Source organism: Pseudophryne corroboree, chromosome 1 (genome assembly GCF_028390025.1).
Source record: "Pseudophryne corroboree isolate aPseCor3 chromosome 1, aPseCor3.hap2, whole genome shotgun sequence".
In the NCBI taxonomy this organism is placed as follows: Eukaryota; Metazoa; Chordata; class Amphibia; order Anura; family Myobatrachidae; genus Pseudophryne; species Pseudophryne corroboree.
Window position 1 is genome coordinate 239,987,368 of NC_086444.1, and position 24,739 is coordinate 240,012,106.

Here is a 24,739-nt window from a genome sequence, read left to right on the forward strand (position 1 = left end):
GTAATGTATAAAAAGGGAGGACTGCCCGCCGTAATGTGTAAAAAGGGGGGACTGCCTGCCGTAATGTGTAAAAAGGGGGGACTGCCTGCCGTAATGTGTAAAAAGGGGGGACTGCCTGCCGTAATGTGTAAAAAAGGGGGACGCTGTCTGCCGTAATGTGTAAAAAGGGGGACGCTGTCTGCCGTAATGTGTAAAAAGGGGGACGCTGTCTGCCATAATGTGTAAAAAGGGGCTCTACCTGGTGTAGTGGCGCTATTGTGCAGCGTAATTTGAATAATGGAGAGGAGACTACTATACACTGTAGTATGAATTGGCATTCTTTTGTCGCCACGCCCCTTCCCCATGAAGCCACACTACTCATATCTTACGTGGGGGCGGGGGGGGGGGGGGGGCTGGCGCCAATGCCGTTTCTTGCACACAGCGCTGAAATACCTACTTACGGCACTGCCGAAAGGCAACGTCTGGAATTGGTAATGGCAATCCTGAACCGCAAATCTCAGATAAGCCTGGTAAGGAGGATAAATGGGAACATGCAGGTAAGCATCCTTTATGTCTACCGACACCATGTAGTCCCCCTCCTCCAGACTGGAAATCACTGCCCGGAGTGATTCCATCTTGAACTTGAACCGTTTCAAGTAGAGATTCAGATTTTTTAGGTTTAGGATCGGTCTGACCGAGCCGTCCAGCTTCGGAACTACAAAAAGGCTTGAATAAAACCCCTCCCCTTGTTGTGACAAAGGTACAAGGACTATGACCTGATCCTGACATAATTTTTGGATTGCCGCTGTTACTGCTTCTCTTTCTGGAAGAGAAGCTGGCAAGGTCGATTTGAAAAATCGGCATGGGGGAACGTCTTGAAACTCCAGCTTGTATCCCTGGGACACTATTTTCAACACCCAGGGATCCAGGCCAGACAGAATCCAACCTTGGCTGAACAGTTTGAGACGTGCCCCCACCCGAGCGGCCTCCCTCAAGGGAGCCCCAGCGTCATGCTGAAGATTTGGCAGAAGTAGGGGTAGACTTCTGTTCCTGGGAACCTGAAGCCACTGTGGACTTCTTTCCCTTTCCCCTTCCCCTACCTGCAAAGAAGGGGGAACCTCTCGCTTTTTTTGTACTTATTGGGCCGAAAGGACTGCATGTGAGAGTGATATGTCTTTTTTGCCGGTGCAGGCGCAGAGGGCAAAAATGTCGACTTACCTGCGGTAGCAGCCGAGACTCACGCATCTAGTCCATCGCCAAATAAGGCCTCACCTTTATATGGGAGAGCCTCCATATTTTTTTGGAATCTACATACGCGTTCCACTGGCGAATCCACAACGCCCGCCGAGCCGATACTGCCATGGTAGCGGCTTGTGAACTCAAGAGTCCAATATCTTTCATCGCTTCTAGCATGTATGCGGCAGCGTCTTTGATATTCCCTAATTTAAGGAGTATCTCATCTTTGTCAATCGTGTCAATTTCAGATGACAAGCTTTCTGACCATTTTTCAATAGCGCGACTCACCCACGCGCAAGCAGTTGTGGGCCTGAGCAGCGTACCATTGGTAACATAAATGGATTTCAATGTAGTTTCCATCTTTCGGTCTGCCGGCTCCTTTAGTAAAGCCGTGCCAGGTGCAGGGAGAATTACCTTCTTTGTCAACCTGGACACAGGGGGTGACTCCCATTTTTTCCTGTCCTCTACCGGGAAAGGATAAGCTATCTGAATTCTCTTGGGAATACAAAATTTATTTTCGGGATTCACCCACATCCCCTCAAAGCTCGTGAGAAGGGGGAAAAGTGACCTAGGATTTCTTTTCTTTATAGAAATAAGCCTTCTCCTGAGGTACAGGAGTGGCTTCCGTGACTTCCAGAACTTCCCTTATAGCCACAATCATATATTGTATATTTTTAGCCAATTTATGATCTATTTCCCTGGAGTCAATATCGTCGACACAAGAATCAGTGTCCATGTCGGTATCAGTATTCACAACATTTGCAAATGGTCTTTTATGTGACCAGAGGGGTCGCCTGCGGATGGAAGAACAGAATCCTGAAAAATCACATCTTCCACAGATTTTCTCCAGCATTCAGCATGAGATTCAGCCTTATCTAATCTCCTATTGATATGATGCATACTATCACATATTTCTTTCACCCACGCAGGCTCTTGGTGTGCCGGCAGCGCCACCACATTACAACTCTGTGTCCCTAAAATGCCTCCCTGCCTCAGACATGTCACACACGTGTACAACACACACTCGCAGACACTGGGACTTATAGGGGACAGACCCACAGTAAAATCTGTCAGAGGGACACAGTTTAGGAGCAGCCAGTTCACAACCCAGCGCCAAAGAAAAAATCCCTGTGCCGCGTACTTTGTACACAGAGACAAAATCTCCGTGTCGCGTACTCCGTACACAGAAACCTTTTAGCGCTATCATATTATGAACAATATGTTTTAGCACCCAGGCCCCCCCTTTTTTCACCCTGATGCCTGTTCAGAAGTGGAGGAGGACCAGCTTCTTCTCTGCAGTCTGTGAATGAGAGAAAATGGCGCTGAACAGTGTGCTGGCTGACTGAAGAGGAAGCTCCGCCCCCGCAATGGCGCGTTTCTCCTCAGAGATTTTTCACATAATATTTATACTGGCGGGGGTAGGGCTGTGCCTTGGTATCTTATGCCCCCTTTTTTTCCAGTTTACAAGGTTATTTGCTGCCCAGGGCGCCTCCCCCCAGCGCCCTGCACCCTGCAGTGCCTGTGTATGTGTGGACAGCAATGGCGCGCTGCGCTCCCGCCAGTCGCGCGGTACCTCAGACGTCACTTTACTTGATTGAAGATCTGTCTTCTTACACTCACCTGTCTTCTGACTTCTGGCTCTGTGAGGGGGGTGACGGCGTGCTGTGGGAGTGAGCATCTAGACACGGCTAGCGTTCAGTTCCCTTCAGGAGCTAATGGTGTCCTGTCAGCCAGAAGCACAGCCATGAAACTCTTCAGGAAGTTTGTTCCTACTTCTGCCCCCTCAGTCCCACGAAGCAGGGAGACTGTTGCCAGCAGTTCTCCCTGAAAATAAAAAACCTAACATAAGTCTTTTCAGAGAAACTCAGTAGAGCTCCTCAGAGTGCATCCAGTCTGCCTCGGCACATTTCTAAAACTGAGGTCTGGAGGAGGGGCATAGAGGGAAGAGCCAGTTCACATCCATTGAAAAGTCTTAAGAGTGCCCATGGCTCCTGCGGAACCGTCTATACCCCATGGTCATGAAGTGGACCCCAGCATCCTGTAGGACGTATGAGAAATATATAGGGGCATGGCTTCATGGGGAAGGGGCGTGGCCACAAAATAATACCAATTCATACTACAGTGCACAGTAGTCTCCTTTATTCAAATTACGCTGCACAGTAGCACCACTACACCAGGTAGAGCCCCTTTTTACACATTACGGTGGACAGATTCCCCTTTTTACACATTACTGCAGACAGCGTCCCCTTATTACACATTACGGCAGACAGCGTCCCCTTATTACACATTATGGCAGACAGCGTCCCCCTTTTTACACATTACGGCAGACAGCGTGCCTTTTTACACATTTACGGCAGACAGTCCCCCTTTTTACACATTACAGCAGGCAGCGTCCCCCTTTTTACACATTACGGCAGACAGCGTCCCCTTATTACACATTACGGCAGACAACGTCCCCCTTATTACACATTACGACAGACAGCGTCCCCCTTTTTACACATTACTGCAGACAGCATCCCCATTTTTACACATTACGCCAGACAGCGACCCCTTTTTACACATTACGGCAGACAGCATCCCCCTTTTTACACATTACGGCAGCCAGCGTCCCCCTTTTTACACATTACGGCAGCCAGCGTCCCCCTTTTTACACATTACGGCAGCCAGCGTCCCCCTTTTTACACATTACGGCAGCCTGTCCCCCTTTTTACACATTACGGCAGCCAGTCCGCCTTTTTACACATTACGGCAGCCAGTCCCCCTTTTTACACATTGTGGCAGACAGAAGAGAAAGAGAGAGAGAGAGAGGGAGAGAGAGAGAGATACTTACCATCTCTCCCCGCTGGCAGCAGGCTCCTCGGTGCTGGCAGATCCCGGGCAGCAGAGAAGGAGGAGGAGGGAGGGGGACTGGAGCCGCAGCAGCGCTATGTCATTGGTAGAGGTGCCGCTGCAGCAGTCCCCTCTCCTTCCGCATTGGCTGCCTGTCGCTGTGAATGCATTCACAGCAGCGCCGGGCAGCCAATACGGAAGGAGAGGGGACTGTTGCAGCGGCGCTACTACCAATGACATAGCGCTGCTGCGGCTCCAGTCCCCCTCCCTCCTCCTCCTTCCCTGCCTTCGGCGCTGTTGCTCTCCTCCAGCGCGGCGCATGGCACAGACCAGGCGGCTTGTAATGAGTCAATTTGACTTATTACAAGCCGCTGGCCGTGCGCCCCAGGGCAACTGCGCTGTGTGCCAGGCACACCTGGCACACAGGTAGTTTTAGCGTTGCCTATACGAGAACACCCCTTCACACCCCTGTTACGCCTCCCTAGTCACAAGTGTGTTTGACTCTGCATTCTCGTGTTTGTCGTACATGTTCTGAGCATACACGCAACAAATTCACACAAGATACACTATGCAATCACGTGTTTGTGCAACTATGCGGCAGCCTCATGGCATAAATGGTGAATTTCTATGTGTTCGTAATTTACTTCTAATCATTTGCCTTTTCTTAACATTATTTTACAGACAACACATACTGTAAGTCACCTTCTATCATCTATATTCAGTGTCGGACTGGGGCATGAAGGGCCCACCGGGGGAATGCAGTGATACGGGCCCATACTTAGGGGTGTGGTCAGCCTACAAAGGGGGTGTGGCCAACCCCCACAGAGGCTTGAAATACACGATAGACTTGTGCAGTGTAATGCAACATATCTACCATGTATAATACAAGTGCACAGTCTGGAACCTGATGCCTAGAGGAAGGAGTGGGCCCTCAGGCAGTGGGGCCCACCGGTGGTTTCCCTGGTACCCCTGTGGGCCAGTCCGACCCTGTCTATATTTATATAAATATTGTCCTCTTGGACTAGTGGGCTAATCATAAAATCAGTAGAGTGCATGTGGAATACAATAAAACAACATCATGAAGAGAGAAATGATGCATACTATACAATGTGGCATTTTGAGTTTGTTTCTGGACTAAAGGGGCCATGAAATATATTTGCAAAAGAAATAGTTAAAAGTTATAGTAAATAAAAATGTCTTTGTGGATAACTGCACATCAAAGATGGACAACGGAATGGTAATTGGATGGCTTGGCAAGTTTAGAACCATTACAGCACAAAGAGATTAACTGACCGCAAAATGAAACTCTTCTAGCCAAGGTTCACAAACGTCGTTTCTCTTATGAAGCCGGGCTTTAAAGAACAAAGTACTCAGTCTCTCTACCCCTTATTTTGACATCTTCCTTAAAAACAAAAAAAAATAATTCTTAATAAAAAACAAACAAAAAAACAATGAAGTAAATAGACACACAGCTATGCATAACATTCTTAAGCTGGGTACACACGTTCTCTGCCCAATCTGTCTGGTAGGAATACAAATCTGGTAATGTATGGGAGCGAATGACAATCAACAATCAACCATTTGCTCCCAAAAGCTGGAAAACTGGCAAAAACCATATTTCGGATATATTTGTTAAATCATACGGCTTTAACTAATTTGTCTGTCTGTTGTTCAATGTTTGGGAGCAAATGGCCAATTGTCATTTGCTCCCATACATTACCAGATTTTTGTTCACACCAGACAGATTGGACAGATAAATCTTTAGGTGTGTAAACTATTACCTTATATGTGTCATGTACACTTGCTATCCACCAGGCAGATTTCTTTTGCAATAAGAAGTAATTTTAGACTCACACAGTGAACTTCAATCAGTTTATAGGTAGGTAGTATGATAAGCATAAGAAAAATCTTCACTAAACAATTACTGTCTCATATGAAATAAATGTAATTCCGTCAATTTCCTGAAACTTAAATGGGTACAAACATGATCCTTGCCTCAACATTCCTGAGTCTTGGACCAGTCTACCTAATCACTGTCCGTTTCTTGGACGATCCCACCTACGGGGAGGTATACCAATATGCACCCCACTGTTCAGCAGGTCTTTATGGACTTTTGTTTTTTTATGGATGTTTCCAAATGATCTCTGGTTGTATAAGTTTGAAATGTAATGAATATGTTTTGACACAGTGAAAACCATTACTATATTTGTAGTTTAGGTTATACAGTGCTCACTTATTACCACTTTACCGAGATTGTTTGATCAACATCTAAAAACCAGCCAAGTTCTAATCTGAATTTTGCAAGCACGGTCCAATCTACCCAACTCTATCAATCTCAACTTTTGTGTGCCATCATTTTGACGCCAGCCACCATTTCTAATCAGTGGCCCTGAGCTTGGTGACGCATGCAATGGATCTAATTGAGTAGCATCATCAGGACCTCACTGAATACCTAGGTGAATTATTCTGCTTTGTTGTAGAGTACATTAGTTATGACATTTTCTGAATTATCTATTAAACTGAAATTCTGCAAAATAGACTATTTTTAGTATTATTTTCAATGAGTCACTGTACTGACTAAATCAGTAATTTAAAAGTGTTAGGGTCTCCTGCCCTGTGCTGCCACATCGTCATGGCAACCGGGAGACAAGTGCTAGCGGAGTAACCTGAGCGCAGCTGATACTCCGGTTCGGGTCTTTTGCTGTGCAGTGGTTACAGGCTCTGTGCACGGCAGGGGATCCGGTGCTGGTTTTTGTGCTCACAGTCTGTGAGGTCTGAGTGGGGCGTGGACAGCACCTGCTATATAAGGCCTCTTCTCAGGTTAAGCAGATGCTGCTGAATCTTTGTTGGTTAGTCAGTTCCTGAAAGTTAGCCAGTACTGTGTAGCTTTGTATTTGTTGTTGCTTACTGCAAATAGGCCAGGGGATTTGGTACTACACTCTGCCAATCCAGACCTAGCAGTAAGACTGGAGTCAGTCGTTTAACTTGCTGGGGTTCTTTTGCTACTCTGTGAACTTAGCAAGTTTGCGGCTGTATTCTCAGATTTGCCTGCCTAAATCCTGTCTCACTGTGCAAGGAGTTCAGGTGTCAGTTTAGTGGCAGTAAGCTGAACCTGTGCACTGCAAGTGAGGATTAGGATTGTGGAGACTCTCCTTGTGTCTATCATTCCATCTCTGACCAAGGAGTTTACTGCCACACCCGTTGGTAACCCTTTAGGGTTTTGCTGTTGCCCTTAGCAACAGCATTTCGGGTTCTCTACGTATTAAAACACAACATCTTGCTTTTTCCATCTGAGCATTACTAATACTAGGGAGACACCCAGTTTCTTAGCCTCTGGGCTTCTCTGTTCACTTTGTGTTTATTTTGTTACCCTATCACCTTCTGTGTACGTAATGTCATATTCCCCAGTCTGTCTGTAAGTTCATTTGTTTTGCATCCCTATCCGTTCAGACACCAGTACATTCCTGCAGGCACTGGTGTGCATAACAGTTCAAACACCAGTACATTCCTGCAGGCACTGGTGTGCATAACATATTCAGCAGCCTAATACTCCTGTTGAAATTTTGTGGGAATATGGAGCATACCCCTCAAAATACGTTGCAACAGGTGGTCGATCAGGTGCAGGTCCTGACTCGACAATTTAATGATTTGTCCATTAAAATGCACTCCTCCCAGGCCGCTGGCGGAGCTCCCGCAGCAGCTGCACCTTCAGGGGTTAAGGAGCCGAAAGTAAATCTCCCGGATCGTTTTTCTGGAGATCGCTCGCAGTTCTTTTGTTTCAAGGAGAGCTGCAAGCTATACTTCCGGCTTAGGCCTCAGTCTTCTGGGTCGGAGATTCAGCGGGTGGGCATAGTGATTTCCTTGCTACAAGGAGACCCACAGGTCTGGGCATATGGGTTGCAGCCTGACTGTCCGTCGCTTAAAAGTGTTGATGCTTTTTTTACAGCACTGGGCATGTTGTATGATGACCCTGACAAGACGGCCTTAGCCGAGGCTCAGATTTCGATCCTTAAGCAAGGGCGAAGGCCAGTTGAGGTTTACTGTACGGAGTTTCGGAGGTTGGCCCATGATACCCAGTGGAATGACCCAGCCCTGAGACACCAGTACCGAAGAGGTCTTTCTAACCAGATAAAAGACCAACTGGTACAATATCCCTTGCCTGATAGCTTGGATCAGCTCATGCAGTTATCCATCCGGGTGGATAGACGACTGAGAGAGCGTAGGCTTGAAAGGGAGACCGAGGTTTCCTTCTTTCCCAAGGGAACCTCAGACTCTGAGGAATTTTCCGAGGAGCCTATGCAGATTGGGGCTACCCGCCTCTCCTCGCGTGAGAAGACGCGGAGGAGACAGCAGGGGTTGTGTTTGTACTGTGGGAATAAAGGTCATGTGGTAGTATCATGCCCAGAAAAGCCGGAAAACTTCAGGGCCTGAGGGTGATGGGAAATATCCTGTCAGGCCAGAAGTCAGAATTTCCCAAGAAGACTTTTATCATTCCGGTGACCTTGAAGATCCTCGGTCAAACTGTCAAGACTGAGGCCTTTGTGGACAGTGGGGCCGACGGGGTTTTTATGGACCGCCAATTCGCCCTGAAACACTCTGTTCCCTTAGTACCCTTGGCATCGGAAATTGAGATTTGTGGGTTAAACGGGGAACCATTATCCCAAGGTAAAATTACCTCTTGCACTAGCCAGATTTCTTTGTTTATTGGAGCCACACACTCTGAAAAATTGTCCTTTTATGTGACTGTCTGTACTTTTGCCCCATTGGTGTTGGGGTTACCCTGGTTAAGGGCCCACAATCCTCAATTTGACTGGGTCTCTGGGGAGATTCTTAGTTGGGGTACTGATTGTTTCAGGAGTTGCTTGAGCCTTCCAGTCAGGCTCTCGCAGCTAAGTTTGCCAGGATTGCCAGGGTGTTATGCAGATTTTGCGGACGTGTTCTCCAAAAAAGTTGCAGAGGTACTACCTCCCCATCGCCCCTATGACTGTGCCATTGATTTGTTGCCAAATGCTAAGCTTCCCAAGAGCAGGTTGTACTCCCTGTCACGTCCTGAGACTCAGGCTATGGCAGAGTACATTCAGGAGAACTTGGCTAAGGGATTTATCAGACCTTCACAGTCTCCAGTTGGGTCGGGGTTTTTCTTCGTGGGTAAAAAGGACGGTTCGTTGCGACCCTGCATCGACTTCAGGGAATTGAACCGTATCACGATTAAAAACTCATACCCACTGTCTCTCATTTCGGTCTTGTTTGACCAGCTTCGTACTGCCACCATTTTTTCTAAGATTGACCTACGCGGTGCGTACAATCTAATCCGAATAAGAGAGGGGGATGAATGGAAGACTGCCTTTAATACCCACTCAGGGCATTATGAATATTTGGTGATGCCTTTTGGGCTCTGTAATGCCCCGGCAGTCTTCTAGGATTTCATGAATGATGTACTCAGGGAATATTTGGATAGATTCTTAGTTGTATACATAGATGACATCGTAATCTTCTCCTATTCCCTGGAGGAACATCGGAAGCATGTACGCTTAGTCCTCCAGAAACTCAGAGACCACCGGCTTGGGGCGAAGCTGGAGAAGTGCGAATTTGAAGTTCAGCAAATCGCATTTCTAGGATATATTATCTCCCCAGAAGGTTTCCAAATGGAGGGTTCCAAGGTACAGGCAGTCCTGGATTGGGTGCAGCCCACTAGTTTGAAGGCGCTTCAGCGTTTCCTGGGCTTTGCGAATTTTTATAGATGATTTATCGCTGGATTTTCGTCTATAGTGGCGCCCTTGGTGGCACTCACTAAGAAAGGCGGCGGATGTTGCTCACTGGTCTTGTGAGGCCAAAGCGGCTTTTGCCCGTCTCAAAAGGGCATTTGTCTCGGCCAAGGTGCTGCGACACCCAGATCCAGAGCGTCCTTTTGTGGTGGAGGTGGATGCCTCTGAGATGGGTATTGGGGCAGTGCTCTCTCAGATGGGAGTGTCTGATAATCGCCTTCATCCCTGTGCTTACTTTTCCCGTAAATTTTCGCCTACCGAGATGAATTATGACGTGGGTAACCGGGAATTGTTGGCTATTAAGGATGCACTCGAGGAGTGGAGACACTGGCTTGAGGGGGCTAAGTTTGTGGTCTCAATTCTCACCGCCCATAAGAATCTGGCATATTTAGAGTCAGCGAAGCATCTCAATGCCAGGCAGGCACGATGGACTTTGTTTTTTGCTCGCTTTAATTTTTTGATAACATATCGCCCTGGGTCAAAAAACATCAAGGCTGATGCGCTCTCGCGGAGTTTTGCTCCAATCCAGGAGACCACCGAGGAACTGTTGCCCATTGTGTCCCCATCATGTATTAAAGTGGGCATTACCCAGGACCTCTTATCATTAGTCCTTAGAGCACAGGAGCAGGCTCCTCCAGACCTTCCGGTAGGTCTTTTGTTTGTGCCTCCTAGGTTAAGACAGCGAGTGTTCCTGGAATTCCATGCCAAGAAGTCGGCAGGTCACCCGGGTATTGCCAGAACTCCGGAGTTGCTATCTAGGGCGGTGTGGTGGACCTCGGTGGCTAAGGATGTGGATCAGTGGGTTCGGGCATGTGACATCTGTGCCCGAAATAAGACTCCTAGAGGGGTTCCTGTTGGCCCATTACATCCACTCTCTATCCCATCTAAGCCATGGACCCACATTTCAATGGATTTTGTGGTGGACTTGCCCAAATCCTCGGGGATAACAGCCATCTGGGTTGTCGTTGACAGGTTTTCGAAGATGGCGCACTTCGTTCCACTGGTTGGGCTGCCATCGGCCAGATGCCTGTCTGAATTATTTATGCTGCATGTTGTGCGTCTCCACGGGTTGCCACTTGATGTGGTCTCTGACCGCGGATCCCAGTTTGTGGCCAAATTCTGGAGGGCATTTTGTTCCGATCTCCAGATTTCTGTCAGCTTGTCGTCAGGCTACCATCCGCAGTCTAATGGGCAGACTGAAAGGGTGAACCAGTCCTTGGAGCAGTTCCTCAGGTGTTATGTCTCCAAGTGTCAGACTGACTGGGTTGCTCATCTGTCCATGGCGGAGTTTGCCTATAACAACGCGGCTCACTCTGCTACAGGGATCTCTCCCTTCCTTTGTGTGTATGGGCATCATCCTAAGGCCAATTCTTTTGACCCCCTGGACTCCACGCCTGGTGGTTCCTCTGTGGTTTCGGTCCTTAGAGGTATTTGGAGGAAAGTGAAGAAAGCCCTTGTGTCTGTGTCATTAGTGACCAAAAGGGTTTTTGATAAGCGGAAAAGACCCTGCAGCTTCAAATTAGGAGACTTCGTCTGGTTGTCTACCAAGAATTTGAAGTTGAGACAGCCATCTCATAAGTTAGGCCCCCGGTTCATCGGCCCTTATAAGATCACCAGGGTTATCAATCCGGTGGCATTTCAGTTAGATCTGCCCCGTTCTTTGGGTATCAATAAAACATTTCATTGTTCCCTTTCAAAACGGGCGATTAGTAATCCTTCTTCCAGTGGAAGACCTTCCCCTCTTCTGATACGTGGCCAGAGGGAGTTTGTTGTTGAAAGGATTCTTGACTCCAAGATGGTTCGGGGTCGGCTGTCATTTTTGGTGCACTGGAAGGGGTATGGCCCGGAGGAGCGGTCATGGGTGCGCAGTTGTGATCTTCATGCCCCCAGACTTATACGCTCTTTCTTCTCGCAGTTCCCCGATAAACCCGGTGGTAGGGGTTCTTTGACCCCTCGTCAGAGGGGGGGTACTGTTAGGGTCTCCTGCCCTGTGCTGCCACATCGTCATGGCAACCGGGAGACAAGTGCTAGCGGAGTAACCTGAGCGCAGCTGATACTCCGGTTCGGGTCTTTTGCTGTGCAGTGGTTACAGGCTCTGTGCACGGCAGGGGATCCGGTGCTGGTTTTTGTGCTCACAGTCTGTGAGGTCTGAGTGGGGCGTGGACAGCACCTGCTATATAAGGCCTCTTCTCAGGTTAAGCAGATGCTGCTGAATCTTTGTTGGTTAGTCAGTTCCTGAAAGTTAGCCAGTACTGTGTAGCTTTGTATTTGTTGTTGCTTACTGCAAATAGGCCTGGGGATTTGGTACTACACTCTGCCAATCTAGACCTAGCAGTAAGACTGGAGTCAGTCGTTTAACTTGCTGGGGTTCTTTTGCTACTCTGTGAACTTAGCAAGTTTGCGGCTGTATTCTCAGATTTGCCTGCCTAAATCCTGTCTCACTGTGCAAGGAGTTCAGGTGTCAGTTTAGTGGCAGTAAGCTGAACCTGTGCACTGCAAGTGAGGATTAGGATTGTGGAGACTCTCCTTGTGTCTATCATTCCATCTCTGACCAAGGAGTTTACTGCCACACCCGTTGGTAACCCTTTAGGGTTTTGCTGTTGCCCTTAGCAACAGCATTTCGGGTTCTCTACGTATTAAAACACAACATCTTGCTTTTTCCATCTGAGCATTACTAATACTAGGGAGACACCCAGTTTCTTAGCCTCTGGGCTTCTCTGTTCACTTTGTGTTTATTTTGTTACCCTATCACCTTCTGTGTACGTAATGTCATATTCCCCAGTCTGTCTGTAAGTTCATTTGTTTTGCATCCCTATCCGTTCAGACACCAGTACATTCCTGCAGGCACTGGTGTGCATAACAGTTCAAACACCAGTACATTCCTGCAGGCACTGGTGTGCATAACAAAAAGTTCTTACCACAGGGTTTGAAAAGTTTACTGAGTTCATTTTGGATGAAGATAATATTTTACCAAACTATTCATAAATACGTATAACAGAAATCTGCAAAGACACACAATTTTAATGTATATTTCTTAATTGACTTTCATATTACAAACACAGTTATTCGTTAAAATAATTTTATAATATACATAAAATTCTATATTCGTCTCTATATGTCACTAATTAAAAAACATGACAGCATTAAAGTAACACGGTCACTAATCAGCAAGGCTTATTAAAGTTACTTCACTGGAGATTCAGGAAAGATCACGTTTTCCATAGCATGCAATTATCTTCCCTCATCTACTATATAAAAGCGAAAATGTGTCCTTCTTTCTATACAAATCCACAGTTTACAAGAGAAGATCGTGAAATTTTACATATGAGCGTATTAAAACCCCGCCGAGGCAACTAAAAAAATTAGAAATCCCTAGCACCCCTAGGGGGGGGGAGACAGCAGCACAGAGTATATCAGGAGACAGCATAACTCCGGAATTGCTGGAGCAATGTACTCAAAAATTGGTACACATATGCCTTACAATCTGGAAACAAACACTGTGGGGGGAAGACACCCCCAGCACCCCTATGGGTGAGGCAGCAGCACTGAGTATGTCAGCAGACAGCATAACTCCCGCATGCCTGCAGAAATTTACAACAAACTTAGTACACATATGACTTACAATCTGGGAACAAACACTGTGGGGGTCAGACAACCCTAGCACCCCTAGGGGTAGGGCAGCAGCAAAGAGTATGCCAGCAGACAGCAAAACTGTGGAAGGCCTGGAGCAATTTACACCAAACTTGCTACACATATGACTTACACTCTGGGCACTGTGGGGGTAATACACCACTAGCACCCCTAGGGGTGGCCCAGCAGCACACTATATCAGAACATGCATGATATGTCAGTGATGACAGGGCTGCATGTGACAGGGCCAGTGACATGATGTGAGGGGGGGGGGGGGGAATGCAGGTAGCACAAACCCACACACTGAGAGTTATATAGTGGAAGTAGCACGGTCCCCCAGCAGCACAGAGTATATCAGGAGGTACATAATGTGCTGCGCTATATAAGAAACTGTAAAAAAAAAAAATCGATAATGTCACAGGGGCACTGACATGATGTGAGGAGGGGAATGGAGGCAGCAGGAAGCCACAGACTGAGAGTTGTATATTGGGAAGAGCAGGGTCCCTTGGGGGACCAAAAAGGGGTCCGGCCGCTATACAAAGTGCGTCGGGGAAGCAAGATATGCCTATATACTAGATCTCCAACCAACGTAAATTAACGAACAACTATCATTCTAATTTACCATCCTCATCCTGTAGCAAAGCACGGGTATTCAGCCATCTACAATGTTATTTATACTGTGTGTTTAATATTTACATTTATTTCTGTAAACAGACATTCTTACAATTCTGGGCAACGCCGGGTACTCCCGCTAGTTTATAATAAAATGACATGAGATAGGTCCTTTAGATAAAGCCCATAGTATTTTGTAGGACCATCTACAATTCTATGGTCTGACACCATGTGATGTGACAGTCAACACAGAAGGCATCCCTGCTACAGGACACTTGCTCTAGATATCTGTTTGACAGTGGCTGCATTAAACTTCTAACCTAAATACAACAGAAACCTCTGAACTTCTTGTGTTTCATGCCTTTGCATAAATCACCATTGTCTATGCCCATGCCTCTAAGGCAGTATACAGGTCAACGGTATTAAGACCAACAGATCAACAGAGGGACTGTTGAAGACAAAACGCGCTGTTCAAATTAGGGTCAGCTGTGTTTTTCCAGGTCATTTGACAACAGGAGACCTGAAGAACAAAGTAATTTGATAAAACCTAAATGCATTATCCATCAATGACAAGAAAAAATGTTAGTATAGCGCCAAGAACAATGCAGAAAAATATCTTTGCATTTATTTATATTTAGAAGTCAATTTAATTAGGAGTGAGTTGGGTTGATCATTATTTGTAATTCAATTTTGAATTTGAAATTTTTTGTGTACACCCTCCTTGAACAGGCGAAAATAAGGGAAAATCTTTATTCGAGGCTAAAAATGTCAGGACAAAGTGTGGAGCCTCTGGTTTAAATAGTATAATTTAGGCAGAAGATACATTTTTTCAGGCTATTGGGTCAAATTACAGGTATGTGGGACATGTAATTTATGTGTTTATTTTGTGAGAGGGGTTTCTGAAGCAGATTGAAGTTGCAGGGGTTTTTCCAAATGTGTAGGAAAACACTGCAAAATTACTTTAAACACATTTTCATGTACCCTAAAACACTGTAAAGTCTGAAAAAATAGGATTTTAATTACCTACCGGTAAATCCTTTTCTCGTAGTCCATAGGGGATACTGGGAATCCATTTAGTACCATGGGGTATAGACGGGTCCACTAGGAGCCTTGGGCACTTTAAGAATGTTATAGTGTGCGCTGGCTCCTCCCTCTATGCACCTCCTACCAGTCTAGGAAACTGTGCACGAGGAGACGGACATACTTTGAGGGAAGGATAGATAAGGAAAGTGGTGAGATTACGAACCAGCACACACAGAAAAATAGGAAAGCCATGCTAACCAAACTTGAAACATGAACAGCAACAGCTCAACAAACTCGAATACTTAACCAAGTAACAGTGCAGGAAGAACGAAGCACCGGGCGGGTGCCCAGTATCCTCTACGGACTACGAGAAAAGGATTTACTGGTAGGTAATTAAAATCCTATTTTCTATTACGTCCTTGGGAATACTGGGAATCCATTTAGTACCATGGGGAAGTACCAAAGCTCTCAAACTGGGTGGGAAAGTGCTGAGGTTTCTGCAGAACTGACTGACCAAACTGAAGGTCCTCAGAGGCCAAAGTATCAAACTTGTAAAATTTTGCAAACGTGTTCGAACATGACCGAGCAGCTGCTCGGCAGAGCTGCAAAGCCAAGACACCCCGGGCAGCCAAGGTGCAGTGGGAGGCACAAAGGGAGGCTGGATGTGCAGAACACCTTTCAAGAATGTTTGGACCTCAGGGAGAGAAGCCAACTGTTTCTGAAAGAAAATAGACAAGGCCAAAATCTGGACTTTAATGGAGCCTAGGCGTAGGCCCACATCCACTCCTGACTGCAGAAAAAGCAGGAGACGTCCCAGATGAAATTCCATCGCAGAATATTGTCTGCTCTCATACCAAGAGACATACTTCTTCCATATACAGTGGTAATGTTTAGACGTTACCCCCTTCCTGGCTTGGATCATAGTCGGGATGACCTTGTCAGGAATCCCTCTCCTGGCTAGAATCAGCCGTTCAACTTCCATGCCGTTAAACGTAGCTGCGGTAAGTCTTGATAGACGAACGGGCCTTGTTGCAGAAGATCCTCGTGAAGAGGTAGAGGCTACGGATCTTCGATCAGCATCTCGAGAAGATCCGCGTACCAGACCCTTCGAGGCCAGTCCGGAGCAATGAGGATTGCTTGAACCTTTTCCCTTTTTATTCTCTTTAGAATTCTTGGGATCAGAGGAAGTGGAGGAAACATGTACACCCAGCTGGTGTACATGTTTCCTCCACTTCCTCTGATCCCAAGAAGACCCATGTAGACCCATGGAGTTGTCAGAGTGTCTACCGCCACTGCTTGTGGGTCTCTCGACCTGTAACAATACCACTTGAGCTTCTTGTTGAGTCGAAAGGCCATCATGTCGATCTGTAGATATCCCCACCGATGTGCCAACCACTGGAACACCTCTGGGTGGAGGACTTACTCCCCCGGGTGCAGGTCATGTCTGCTGAGGAAGTCTGCTTCCCAGTTGTCTACTCCTGGAATGAAGACCGCCGACAATGCCACGGCATGTTTTTCTGCCCAGAGATGAATTCTTGACACCTCTGAAATTGCTGCTCTGCTTTTCATTCCGCCCTGTCGGTTTATGTACGTTACCGCCGTTACATTGTCCAACTGGACTTGAATGGCCCGATTCCGAAGTAGAGATGAGGCCTGCAGAAGGAAGTTGTAGATTGCCCTGAGTTCCAAGATGTTTATTGGAAGGACGACTTCCCGCTTTGACCATCTTCTTTGAAACTGCACCCCCTGGGTGACTGCTCACCAACCTCTGAAGCTTGCGTCTGTGGTCAGCAGAATCCAATTCTGAATCCCGAACCTCCGACCCTTGATGAGGTGAGAAGTCTGTAGCCACCACAGAAGGGAGATTCTGGCTCTTGGTGACAGACAGGTCCTCTGGTGCATGTGAAGATACGATCTAAACCATTTGTCCAACAGATCCAGTTGGAAGGGCCTCGCATGAAACCTTCCGTACTGAAGCGCCTCATAAGAGGCTACCATTTTCTCCAGAAGGCGAATGCACAGATGCACCAAGATCTGAGTTGGCTTCAGGACAGCCCGAAACAGTAGACTGGATTACCATAGCCATCTCCAAGGGAAGGAACACTCTCTGAGACTCTGTGTCCAGTATCATTCCCAGGAAAGGAAGCCTCACCTCGGTTCCAGATGAGATTTTGGTAAGTTCAGAATCCACCCGTGATCCAGGAGTAGTCTGGTTGAGAGGCCAATGCTGTTCAAAAACCACTCCCTGGACGATGCCTTTATAAGAAGATCGTCCAGGTACGGAATTATGTTCACTCACTGTTTGCGGAGTAGAAACATCATCTCTGCCATCACTTTGGTGAACACCCTCGGTGCCATGGAGAGACCAAATGGTAGGGCCTGGAACTGGTAGTGACAGACAGTCCTGCAGTGCAAACCGTAGATAAGCCTGAGGCGGCCAGATTGGAATGTGAAGGTACGCATCCTTGATATCCAGAGACACTAGGAATTCCCCCTCCTCCAGACCCGAGATCACCGCTCTCAGAGACTCCATCTTGAATTTGAACACTCGTAAGTACGGGTTTAACGACTTGAGGTTTAAAATCGGTCTTACCGAACCGTCCGGTTTCGGTACTACAAACAAGTTGGAATAATATCCCTTGTTTTGCATATGAAGTGGAACTAGAACAATGACCTGAGTCTGTACCAGTTATTGAATGGTGTCCTGTAAAGTAATACTTGCCTCTTGCGAAACTGGTAAGCCTGATTTGAAGAATCTGTGAGGTGGGTGCTCCTGAAACTCCAGTCTGTAGCCCTGGGAAATAAGATCTATGACACAGGGATCCTGGCACGAACCTGTCCAGATGTGACTGAAAAATCTTAGTCGGGTTCCCAATCGCCAGTCTTCCAGGCATCGCTGTCCACCGTCATGCTAAAGCCTTTGAGGAAGCAGAGCCTGAGCTCTGTTACTGAGAACCGGCAGTTGCTGGTTTGCTTGGTTTACCTCTAGCGCCTCTGGTGGCTGTAGAAGTACCTCTGGTTTTGCCCTTAAACTTGGCAGTCTGAAAGGACTGTAGATTAGGTCCTGAGTAGGCCTTCCTGGCTGGGGGAGCTGCAGAAGGAAGATATGTGGACTTACCCGCAGTAGCTTTGGAGATCCATTTGTCTAGTTCATCTCCAAATAAGGCCTCTCCTGTGAAGGGTAGGCCTTCCACGCCTTTTCTGGAGTCTGCGTCAGCAGTCCACTGGCGTAGCCATAAGCCTCTGCGTGCTGACACTGCCATAGCAGTGGTGCATGCATTAAGCAAGCCTATTTCTTTTATGGCTTCCACCATAAAGTTCGCAGAGTCCTGTATATGTTGCAAGAGTAAAATAATCTCCCCCTGAGGCAAGGTATCTAACCCCTCAATTAGGTTACCCGACCATTTGGTGATGGCCTTAGTAATTCACCCACATGCTATAGCGGGTCTCTGGGCCACCCCAGCAGCTGTATACAAGGATTTGAGTGTAGTCTCAATTCTACGATCAGCCGTGTCTTTTAGGAAGGCTGCACCCATGACGGGCGATACAATTTTCCGTGACAGCCTGGATACTGATGCATCCACTATCGGTGGATTTTTCAATTTTTTCCTATCCTCGGGAGGAAAAGGAAAAGATGATAGCAACCTTTTAGGGATTTGAAATTTCCTAACAGGATTAACCCACAGTTCTTCAAACAGGGTATTTAGTTCCTTTGACACAGGAAAAGTGGCTGAGGATTCCTTTTTTATATTAAAATAAGATTCCTCAGTCTCCTCTGTCACCTTATCAGGGATATGCAGAACTTCTCTGACAGCTTATATGAGAGCCTCTGTTCCCTGTGACAGAGTAGCCTCCCCACCTCTGAGTCCACCTCCCCCTCCTCCATGTCTGACTCTTCATCATCAGAGTCAGACTGCAGGATATGGGCCAAAGTATGTTTTTGCGGTGGGAGGGGACTGAGATGCTGATTTGGGTACTGAGTCTCTTTTCATAAACTCAGTCATTGATTGTCTTAAGCATTGCGTCTCTTTCTCATTGTGGGACAATTTGGTAGAAATATTGGAAATCATTCCCCTCATGGAGTACAGCCAAGCTGGTTATTCCCCCTAGCTTGGGAAGGTACACTGCACTGAGTACACAGTAGTGAACCCCCTGGAGAAGAGGAACACTGTGCCTTACATGAAACACACTCTTTGTCTGACATACTGTGACAGTGACAGCACAAACACAGGAACAGGTTAAATGCACAATTAACCCACAAAGAGCCCTTCCAGGGAGACACAGAGATAGTATGGAGCCAGCACACGGCACCCTTACTGCTAATGCCAAGCTTAGCTGGGTCGCAGACTAAGTACCTAGATTAGGAACTCAGTACACTAATAATAGCTTTCCCCCTGCTATGACCCCCTGGTACCGCTGAAGTAATCTGGAGTCTCTTCGGAGGAGCTGCGCTTCCCTGTCAGTCAGCGTCTGTGTCCACTACAGAGGGAAAATGGCGCTGGTGAGCTACTGGATCCGCTCATAGTGAAGCCCCGCCCCTTCAATGGCGCACGGTCTTCCCGCTCTTTTTTATACAGGCTAAGGTAATGTTGTGCCTAAAATGGAGTCAGCCTCATTTTAAGTCTGTAATGCCAGTCTGGGTACTGTTTACACATATAGTGTACTGAGACTCAGTTCGCCCCCTCAGAAGCGGTGCGTCTGCACTGTGTACTGAGTCTGGAGACCCAGCCGCCCCATGTAGAACCCGTGCATCTCCGTACTCTCATGCCGCCATAATGGCCAGCGACCCGCTAACTGGGACGCCGGCTTAGTACTCACCACTCTTCTTAATTCTGGCTTTGTTAGGGGTGGCGCCGTGCTGCGGGAATGTACGCTTGCCATGGTGGAGCTTGCGAATAGTTCCCTCAGGAGCTAGTGTCCTGTCAGCGGGGAATGGGACCATTAACCCTTCAAGAGGTTGGCCCTCCCTCCCCCCCTCCTAAGTCCCACGAAGCAGGCAGGCTGGTGCCATCCATTCCTGCCTGAAAATAACAAACAGATAAAATAAATGCAGAAAACTCTTAGGGAGTATTCAGCGATGTGACTGGCTCCTCCGGGCACAGTTTCTAAACGTCACTCTTCTGTCCAGCAACAACTGGACCCGGTAAATTCCCCTTTCTCCCACTGGGCCTCCCAAGTTGCAGGGCAGAAGGTACCTGGGGCGGTCTGTTGCTGGGGCCAGGGAACCAGTGAGGTCCCGGGACAGGGGAGGTCCAGAGCGAGATGGACCCATATATGCAGATCCCCAGCATGGGAAGAGAGAGTCCTGAGGGAGAGGAGCTGCTTGCCTGAACTGACCGGATGATTGAAAGACTCACCGGGAAGGGAGAATCAACCGTGGACCCCGGAAGTTGTCTTCGCTGTGAGAGAGTAGTGCTAGGTCGCACTGAGGACCAGGAGAGTACCAACGCCGGGGAGGAGCTGCCCACGCCTGCGCCTGTCACCGGAGCGACCAGAGCCGCCCGCGCAGAGTGGAGAAGATGCTGCAGAAGAGGAGCCCAGCCAGCCAGCCACAGGACCGGGTAAGGACATCCAGCCTCCAGCAGACCGGGACCCCACAGCAAGGGAGGAGACGGACCAGTGACGGGAGAACCGGCATCGCGAAGGACACCTGCTTCCAGAAGCAAGGACCTGGAGAAGACCCCTTGGATAGCTGAGAGTACGACGCGGACTGGCAGCAGGGAGGACGTCGCAGATCGGGATTCCGCAGCTGGAGAGAAGATACCCCTTCAGAGCGCAGCAGATCACATTGAAAAGGGTGCATCCCCAGTGGCAGAAGCGCCGCAGCTCTGGGTGAGGAATTTCTGCAACCATTCTGCTGCTTAACTCTGCCCTTGAAATCCCTTCCACTGCAGAACTCTGCATTGGGGTCTAAGAAAGGGAAGGGGGTTGGCGCCCTTATATCATCTGTGCCCCGGACATTGAAGAAAATTAAGGGGGAAGGCTCCCCTCTCCTTAGGGCCCCACATTCCTTGTTAAATTAAGTGGGTAGTATTCCCACACATCGTACCCCAGTATGTGTTAGAAAAGGGGGCAGGATCCCCTAAAGTTGGTGTCCGCAAGACTTGTAATTTAAGGGGGTAGGCTCCCCACCAGTTACACGCCCTTTACTTTCTGGTTATTAGTAAAGGGGGTGGGCTGCCCGCTGGGTAGCAGTGGTACCCCATTATTTAGAGAGCGAAAAGGACCCGCTCTATGTTTATTGCTGTTAGAAAAACCAGACATAGTGTCTCCTAGTACACCTGTGTTATGCAAAGCCTGTATATTTCTATTGCTACTCAAAGTGTATGGGTTTTACTAATGCTGTTGGTGTTGTCCAAGTAATGTGATGTTGCACAATTGTTTTTTGCTAATGTTATTCTCCTAAGGCAATCTTATGCTGATGGGTTTTAGCAGAAGTGTGCCCTGGTATGCTTATCGTATGTTTAAGATATAAATGTATTTTATTTGGGTTAATGTGTTTATGCTGGTGTGACTCGGTTGGTGCAGTTAAGTTTATTGATAAGTTGGTACATCATTGACTGTTGTATGCAAGCTCCGCCCAGCCGTGTATCTGCTCAAAGTTCATCCACCTGTCTGCTACTCTGCTACTGCTTGAGCATTATTATGCAAACTGCAAATCAGCCGTGTACCTGCTCAAAGTTAATTGACCTGTCCGCTACTCTGCTATTGCTGGTGCATCATTGACTGTTTATGCAAGCTCCGCCCAGCTGTGTACCTAATTAAAGTCCATTCGCCTGTCTGCTACTCTGCTACTGCTGGGCAGGGACGTGCAGTCAGGGGAGGCAGGGGAGGCAGTGCCTCCCCTGTCATAATGATTAAAATAATAGAAAGAAGATACTTATGACACATATTCTGTGTCATAAGTATCTGCTTTAGTCATAATATTATTTTAATAATTATTATCTTTATAAAAATCTGTTTTTAAAGTGTTTTGGAGGCACCTTTCTTGGTGCCTCCCGATGTCAGCTTGACAGGGCCGGAAGCGGGGGGCGGGGCCAGGCGATGGACAGTAAAATCCCATTAAAAAAATCCCTGTAAGCGGCACCTAGTACAAGTGCCGCTTTGACAGGGGCGTGCTTTCAGCCCATATGAAAGCACGCCCCTGTCACTTTAGTCAGAATCGATTGGTCGGAGGTTGATTCGGGAGGGGGGCACCAAGGAACATGCCCCGCCATCCCCGGCCGCCCGTCCCCCAGCCTATCCCGCAGCCCGCCCCCCTGTATAGTGTCAGACCTGGTAGAGGGGGGTGCACGGTGCCGTCAGTGTCTCCGTTAGCCGGAGCCTACACGCTCGGAGTACACGCACCGCGGCTGGCCACAAAGCACCCGGCAGCAGTTCCCCGCACTGGGCACGTGGGACAGGAGCCGGAGCTTCTCCCTCGCCACCGACTTCAAGCAGCACGGCCTGGGGGAGCATGAGGTGAGTGCGGGCTCTGCTGCCCCTGTGCCTCCACCCTCCTCAGTCCCCACAGCTTACATAGCCACATACCCCAGCTTCCTGCCCTCACCCCCTCCATTTACAGACATGCTGCCGATCAGGGGGTTCTGGCTGCAGACCCTCGCCTTCACTCAAATCTGTAATGTGCAAATGGGGGCTCTACCTGCCGTACTGTGTAAAAATGGGACAATACCTGCCGTACTGTGTAAAAAGGGGACAATGCCTGCCGTACTGTGTAAAAATGGGACAATGCCTGCCATACTGTGTAAAAAGGGAACAATGCCTGCCGTACTGTGTAAAAATGGGACAATGCCTGCCGTAATGTGTAAAAATGGGGACAATGCCTGCCGTACTGTGTAAAAATGGGACAATGCCTGCCGTACTGTGTAAAAATGTGACAATGCCTGCCGTACTGTGTAAAATGGGGGCTCTACCTGCCGTACTGTGTAAAAATGGGACAATGCCTGCCGTAATGTGTAAAAATGGGACAATGCCTGCCGTAATGTGTAAAATGGGGACAATGCCTGCCGTAATGTGTAAAATGGGGACAATGCCTGCCGTAATGTGTAAAAATGGGACAATGCCTGCCGTAATGTGTAAAATGGGGACAATGCCTGCCGTAATGTGTAAAATGGGGACAATGCCTGCCGTACTGTGTAAAAAGGGGACAATGCCTGTCGTACTGTGTAAAAAGGGACAATAGCTGCCGTACTCTGTAAAATGGGGACAATGCCTGCCGTACTGTGTAAACATGGGACAATACCTGCCGTACTGTGTAAATGGGACAATGCCTGCCGTAATGTGTAAAATGGGGACAATGCCTGCCGTACTGTGTAAAAAGGGACAATAGCTGCCGTACTCTGTAAAATGGGACAATGCCTGCCGTACTGTGTAAACATGGGACAATACCTGCCGTACTGTGTAAATGGGACAATGCCTGCCGTAATGTGTAAAATGGGGACAATGCCTGACGTACTGTGTAAAAAGGGGACAATGCCTGCCATACTGTGTAAAATGGGACAATGCTTGCCGTAATGTGTAAAATGGGGACAATGCCTGCCGTAATGTGTAAAATGGGGACAATGCCTGCCGTACTGTGTAAAAAGGGGACAATGCCTGTCGTACTGTGTAAAAAGGGACAATAGCTGCCGTACTCTGTAAAATGGGGACAATAGCTGCCGTACTGTGTAAACATGGGACAATACCTGCCGTACTGTGTAAATGGGACAATGCCTGCCGTAATGTGTAAAATGGGGACAATGCCTGCCGTACTGTGTAAAAAGGGACAATAGCTGCCGTACTCTGTAAAATGGGACAATGCCTGCCGTACTGTGTAAACATGGGACAATACCTGCCGTACTGTGTAAATGGGACAATGCCTGCCGTAATGTGTAAAATGGGGACAATGCCTGACGTACTGTGTAAAAAGGGGACAATGCCTGCCATACTGTGTAAAATGGGACAATGCCTGCCGTAATGTGTAAAATGGGGACAATGCCTGCCGTACTATGTAAAAAGGGGACAATGCCTGCCATACTGTGTAAAATGGGACAATGCCTGCCGTAATGTGTAAAATGGGGACAATGCCTTCCGTACTGTGTAAAAAGGGGACAATGCCTGCCGTACTGTGTAAAAAGGGGACAATACCTGCCGTACTGTGTAAAAAGGGGACAATGCCTGCCGTACTGTGTAAAAAGGGGACAATGCCTGCCGTACTGTGTAAAAAGGGGACAATGCCTGCCGTACTGTGTAAAAGGGGACAATGCCTGCCGTACTGTGTAAAAGGGCACAATGCCTGCCGTACTGTGTAAAAGGGGACAATACTTGCCGTACTGTGTAAAGGGGACAATGCCTGCCGTAATGTGTAAAAGGGCACAATGCCTGCCGTACTGTGTAAAAGGGGACAATACCTGCCGTACTGTGTAAAGGGGACAATGCCTGCCATACTGTGTAAAGGGGACAATGCCTGCCATACTGTGTAAAGGGGACAATGCCTGCCGTACTGTGTAAAAAAGGGACAACACCTGCCATACTGTGTAAAAGTGAGCTCTACCAGGCGTAATGTGTGACAGGGATTCTACCTGGTGTAATGTGTGTGAGTGGCGCTACTGTGCGGCGTAATTTGAATAATGGAGACTATTGTACAGCTTAATATGCATTGGTGTTATTTTTAGTGGCCACACCCC

General features: G+C 47.8%; 1 long non-coding RNA gene across 5 annotated transcripts in view; it reads right to left on the bottom strand.

Moving 5' to 3' along the window:
- LOC135062874 (uncharacterized) overlaps positions 1-24,739 on the bottom strand; it is a 114,819-nt gene that overhangs the window by 9,181 nt on the left and 80,899 nt on the right. The window contains exon 6 of one of the 5 annotated variants that reach the window (XR_010249243.1): positions 5,338-5,446. The exons of the other annotated variants lie outside the window; for them this stretch is intronic. This is a non-coding gene — a long non-coding RNA (uncharacterized LOC135062874). The remainder of the gene's footprint in view (positions 1-5,337; positions 5,447-24,739) is intronic. 5 annotated transcript variants of the gene reach the window in all.